The sequence below is a fragment of the Dermacentor andersoni genome, chromosome 9 (assembly GCF_023375885.2).
Source record: "Dermacentor andersoni chromosome 9, qqDerAnde1_hic_scaffold, whole genome shotgun sequence".
Taxonomy (NCBI): domain Eukaryota; kingdom Metazoa; phylum Arthropoda; class Arachnida; order Ixodida; family Ixodidae; genus Dermacentor; species Dermacentor andersoni.
Window position 1 is genome coordinate 98,860,997 of NC_092822.1, and position 6,449 is coordinate 98,867,445.

Below are 6,449 nucleotides of genomic sequence, written 5' to 3' on the forward strand. Positions count from 1 at the left end.
AAGATTCATAATAACGGTATTTTCAACACCCGATTCATGGCCGATCCCCCAGAGTGGGTTGCGCCATTTAAGTGCTTAAAGCCAGAGGGGCCCGGGAAGGCCTGGCCTCCCTCCGATTTTTACAGCGAAGCTGTTTATAGCTAGGGTTCCGTGCATTTTTCGTGTCCGTCAACAAATGTGTGTGAGCAAAAACTATCTTCATCAGCAACAGCTCGTGCCACTGTTCGCGCGTTCGTCGTCATCTTCTTCCACAGCTGACTCCGTTGCCACTCATCATGCCAGTGTTCCCATACTGTCCCTCCCTTTGCAAAGGCGCTGACGGCAATGGCCCACTGCCAGTCAGTGCGGTGATTTCGGTTTCAAATTCTTTGCCTCAACATATCGCTCGCGCCAATTAGTGTGAGTGCTAATTCTCGTAGTATTCTTGTTTTCTCGCTGAATCTTCTTATTATTTATTTTTAGTTTCTCCTCTTAGAATTACGCTACATCCTGCCGCGTCATCTACGTAGCAGTGGCCTATTAGAAATACTGTAATGGTCCCGTACCCTCCTTTTTTTCACGCCTTTCTTTTTATCCCCGCTCTTCTTTCTGTCTTTACTTCCTCTTTCCCTTCCCCTTGTGTAGGGTAGCAAACCGAAGGCTCTAACTTTGGCTATCCTCCCTGACTTTTTATCATTTGCATCTCTCTCTCTCTGCCGCGTCATCCTTGTCCTATGCCCCTTAGTGTGTTAGCGCTGTAAAAGTGGTAATTATCGTCAAGTTCTCGTGCCTAAACCTTAGCTTTGTGCCCAAAAGGTCGCTTTCCGTTTATGTGGTGATTATTTTTGAGGTGGGGACGGTATTTTGGCTGCGTCGGGAGCTCAGCCGAAAAATACGGCTGCACCTGGTAATTAGACAGGAAACGGATCCAGCTTCTGTTCTAGCTCAGATTAAGAGTGGAGTTGGGCAGATCAGGAAAGTAGAGACACGATATCCTGATATCTTTTTATTTAACCGAGTAAACGTAAAGGAAAACCACGGTTCAGCCTCAGTTTCAGTTTTTGGCGCATAAAGTTTACAAATGCGGATGAGGTTGTGATAAGTTTAAAAAATAATTTGTAGGCATATGATGGAGCCAGCTGACGCGAGATAGGGGTAACTCTAGATGTCTTAGACAGGTCTCCGACTCGCAAGATGATGATTAGGATTAATATGGTGGAAACAAATGATGATGATGATGAATGAAGCGTGCCTGGTCGTAGGGCACCAAAGTATGCGCTCGAGGGAGGCGAGCCGGCTGCTAACTCACACCAGCATTGCCGACTAACGAGTGTCTCATGGATGAGCAATGTGAATGAATGATTAGCGGCGGCCGCATCACGATGCGAAGATGTGAATCCGCGGATATCTGGCGGCACGGAATCTTTGCTGTCACTGTGTGTCTTCTATCGTGTAACGAAACACACAGAGGACAACAGAAACGTGACGGAACAGGAGCAATGGCGTGCGACTGAACGCCTATTACGATTGACATATAAGAACAAAAAATCCTATCCAAGCAATTATTAATTATTGTCTAAGACAGTGTTAGCTTCTTTGAAATCCGCTGTAATTTCGTTGAGTGTTCGTGGCATTTCGTTTTTTTGGGAGCCTAGTCTACGTTAGTTCCAACCATGTAAAAGTCGGTGGCGGGGTATTCAAGGTGGACCGCGCGGATACGAGCATTTCGCAGAGCCGCGCCGGGGCTACTTGGCTCTACCTCGGGGTCGACGGCGCTGAGTTCCCGGAAGGGGAAATGATTGCGCTGCAATACTGTGGCGTGTCTTCAGCACTCAGGTACAGATTCCCTAGCACTCGAGAGGCTAGTACTATCCGAAGTGTACCTAGAAAATACATAGCGAGCGGTCTTGCGAGTGCCCCTACGTCATCTAGCATTGTCGTTAGTGTTTTAAGATCAAGCTGCAGCGCCCTCGTTTTCATACAGGACAGGCTGAAGCCCCCCGAGGTAACCGTAGGTCGGCCCTCTGCAGACGCGCTGCGTAGCCATCCCAGAAGAAAGAGAAAACGGCACAGCTCAAGGCCTGCAGCACTGGTGAATGAATGTGCGATGTTTAGCGGCGCAAGGGCCAGGTATAGCCAAAGAGCGCCATGCCATTGTTATGAGTTCACAGTGGCTAGATGAGTTCTGTGAAGTTGCTGTGACGTGGCTGTAAAGGGGCTTAAAAAGTTGCTGTGAATTACGTAAAATGAGCGCGTAGTAAGATTATGGCAATGACTAATGACGTGTACTATGAGCATTAAAATGCATTGCGAAAGAATGGTGCAATATGCAAAATATGTGAGATGCTAAAATTGGCTAACGCCTTATTGACAAATTGAAACACAAGGCAAGGTTCTGCAAAACATTGCAAGTTAGGCCTATTGGTATGTGTTAAAGTTACATAGAGTAACAAAGCACTGGACTGGATAAACTGAAGGAAATGGACAAAGCACTGACCGCCTTTTCATTTTTTTTTTTGTTCATCTTGTCCGATGCACTGTTACAATGGCCGAACGCGAAGCTTGATATAACCGGCCTCGGTGGACTCGGTCAGAACACTTGTTCCAAAAGTAAGTATCAGGTGTTTGGTCTGGATTTACTTATTGTCACGCCTCATCTTAATTCGTTTAACGTTGTTCTGGTCACTGAAGCCCTTCAGGAGTTCAGCTTCAGTCAGCTCCAACAGATCGCCATCTGAGACTACGCCACGGGTGGTATATATAGTGCGGTGCGAGGTTACTGTTACTCGGGCGTCCCCAAAGGACGCTAGATTTGGTAGCTTTTCATATTGTTCGTGGTCGTCTAAGAGGAGAGCACCGCTTGCCATCCCGAATGCTTTATAACCTGTATCGAAAACTTCGGTGAGAGACTGAGAAACGAGGAATGGTGAAATTGTTCGGCCCTGGTTTATCTGGTTTTTCAGAATGAATCACATGGAAACGGGGGAAAGGTTCTTTTTGCCGACCGAAAAACTGGAATACTTCCCCGGTGCGCCCTCTTTTCTGAGGTCGATCAAGGAGCGGGGGGAAGGAACTAGCCATAGAGGAATGTGCAGTTTCCGGCAATAACGCCAGCCACACACCGTGGAGCCCTATAAGGAAACGCTACAGGAACTGTAAAAACATGTCCTGCAAACAGCAGCTGTACGTTATCACTATAACCAAACATGAGATAACCTAGGTTGGCTATTCACGCAAGGTTAACCCTTGCTGCCTGGAAAAATAGGAAGTAAAGAGAAGTCAGGAGAAGACAGGAAAGATGGAAAGTTAGAGAAAGACAAAGGTTAGAAGGAGAGCGAGACACGAAAAAGAAACTATACCGATTTCCCCCGGGTGTGTCAGTCCGGGGGTGCCGTCTACGTGAAGCAGAGGCCGAAGAGGTGTGTCGCCTCAGCCGGGGGGGGTTAATCGGATTTTAAGCATCGGATTGTAACTCGAATATACGAGAATACGTAATTCCGATGCGCTGAAACTGAAACATAAAGACTTCCAGCTGCCATTTATTCTTGTGTGAGCAAAACTTCTCACGCAGACACGAAAAATACCGACCGACTAGAGTCTGACAGCTTCGCTGTAAAAACACACACACATAAGGCAAGTACATTGCGCAAGTGCATCGTATAAAGTAGAGGAAAGTCTTGTCTGTGTAGGAGAACTGGCAATCTGTAACGAATCATTTGGTTACCGTATTGCGTTCGTGAGGCGGGAATGTGCCAGATTTCCTGGTTCCGTGTGTTGTATGTGATATGACGTTCCTTGAGACAAGCTAATCCCTCGAAATAGCCAGAGTTTCCTTTTCGTACCCTGTTTAGGACCAAATAATTGTAAAAGTTACGCACTTTATTGGTTCCAAGCGTAATTTGCTAATGCATTACATCTGAACATATTTTGTATGTCCATTGAAAGGCAGTTTTGCAAGCGAACACAATTATGCAGGACCTTTGTTTTAGCGAACACATTTTCCGCTATGAAGCAGATCGTTTTATGCGTGTCCGACAGCGCTTGGTAAAACAAAAAAGAAAAATAAACCAAAAGAAACGCAGCCGACAGGATTCGAACCTGTGCGGGGAGACCCCAATGGATTTCGAGTCCATCGCCTTAACCACTCGGCCACGACTGCGATACGCGCGTTCCAGCTGAAAGCCTCGTCTCAGTCGATGTAAATGATACTTAGCGCAAAATAGAGCAAGGAATTGCAAATCCCAGATTAACATGTCAGGCTTATTCAGTATTTGTACAAATAACTGGAAGATTACCAAAAGAAAGACACACAATTTAGTGCTAGCAAAAAATAAATAAATAGTGAGGTAGAGTTCATTATGTTTTCGTGTGTGGGGGGCATAGCTAGCACGTGTTGCAAATATATGTTGAAAAACTAAATAGGAACAGGGTAGAAAAACAGCAACCTTACAGAGCAACTTTGTAATTATAATGTGGTATAAAAAAACAAGCAGTTAATCTTAAAAGTATTTTCGATATATGAAAGAATACGCAAGCTCCTGAAGACGACTTTACTTAGCCCAGCAAATGTTAATTGAGCAGCTAAAACCTACGATGTTGCAGACAAATAAACTAATTTAGCTCTCACAATGATAAAAAAATCTATTCGGTATACATTGATTGGGAGCGTTCTCCTACGGCGTCATTTGCAACCTGGGTGTTCATTTGGAGCCAACAGCCTTTCAATATAATGTGAATAACAATTTTTATTATCAGTCTACCCGTATACTGATCTCCAAACTGACAGATAAATCATGCAGTATTGTGACTGAATATACAATCACACAAAAATTTCAAACGTCTTGGTTTTTGTTTTGTTTTTACACCAGGAGCGCTAAGTGATCTCCTCTCTATGTTGCGCTGTAGAGCACACAGGGTGTCCCAGATAACGTTAGCCAAGCCCTTAAACATAAAAGAATATACGAAGATGCAACTAATGGTATTCTGTCAGCAGTGACGTATAGCACCAGGAGGAACTTTCTTTCGTAATTGAACTATCGGTAATTAGATACGATTAATGGGCGAATCACTTAATTACTGAATTAAGGGCGCGAATTTTTTACTGAAATGTAGTAATTGTGTTTTGAAACGGCTGATTAAGTTGTGTGATATGGCTCGCATAATTATTATTTCTGCGATGTAAAGAAAATGCACGAAATATGAATATAGCCGCATGATTACGCATGCGCGCGCCGCGACACCAGCGGTCCCAGGCGTTACTCGCAAGAATTAGATAGCTTTAGTTTAGGGGACACAAGCGGCTTGCGTACGTAAGAACTACGGGCGACGGTTCTGCGCATGCGCAGACCCAGACGAAGGGGTCTGCGCATGCGCAGAACCGTAGTCCCCTAATTCTTGCGTACACAAGCCGCTTGCGCCCCCTAAACTAAAACTCTCTATGAATTCTGCTCAATGACTTTGCCATCCTCAATACCGCTGCGCACTGCAATGGCTTCGCACTTCACGCGGAAAACGCAGCTCGCAGTTTATGATGACTTACGCCAATACCGATGCCTCGCCACTTGCACGTGGCCGCCGAGCCAGGCATTGAACACAGTTAATTCTTCCGAGTAACGCCTGGGAGCGCTGCTGTCGCGGCGCGCGGACGCGTAATCATGCGGCTACTTTCATACTACGCGCGTTTTCTTTATAGCGCAGAAAAAATGATCGCACGAGACAGACCGCACTGAAAACAGCTGAGTCGGGTGTCTCAGAACACAATTATTATATTTCTACCAAAGTTAGCCCCCTTAATTCAGAAATTAAGAAGTAATTCAATTATAGCTAGCTCATTATCGATAGTTCTACTGTGAAAAAAAGAAGTCCTCCTGATGTGGTATGTCACTGCTGGCAGAATACCATTGATTGCACCCTCGTATATCTTACATAAGAGCTTGGCTAACGTTAGCTGGGACACCCTGCATATCCAAGAGCACTGTAAAATAATTTACACTCTAAAAAGTGAAAAATGCTGTAAATGTGTCTATAACTCACACCCATAGGGTGTCCGTTATATAGATAACACCCCAAGGGTGTCAGTTATAGACATATTTACACCCTTTCTCACTTTTTAGGGTGTAAATCATGTTACAGTGAGCGCAACGAGACGGCGCTAGCGGTGCTGGTATATGGGATCGCACTGAAGGATGCACGGCAAGCGCGCTGTTGACGACGAGCGGCACGTTTACGCGTTTTCTCGACAGGTGTCAACAAGTTTCTTGGATTGGGAAAGTTAGCGTGTCGTCACTTAGCATAATCTGATAGGAGGCGAGTCGAGTCTGAACATTGTTGATACGTAACCTATAGATGTAACGTGTTGTTATTGTATGTCTAGCCTTGAACTGTATTAAGGCATGACTCAGGCAACAACAATGAGAGGTGTGTCTATATGTGCCATGCGGTGTGCCGAACCAGCGTACATCTCAATCCAG

General features: G+C 45.2%; 1 non-coding gene across 1 annotated transcript; it reads right to left on the bottom strand.

Annotated features, from left to right (window-relative positions):
* Positions 1-4,056: 4,056 nt before the first annotated feature.
* TRNAS-CGA (transfer RNA serine (anticodon CGA)) lies at positions 4,057-4,138 on the bottom strand. Its single transcript has one exon. It is a non-coding gene; the product is annotated as a tRNA-Ser (tRNA).
* Between the last annotated feature and the right edge of the window lie 2,311 nt (positions 4,139-6,449).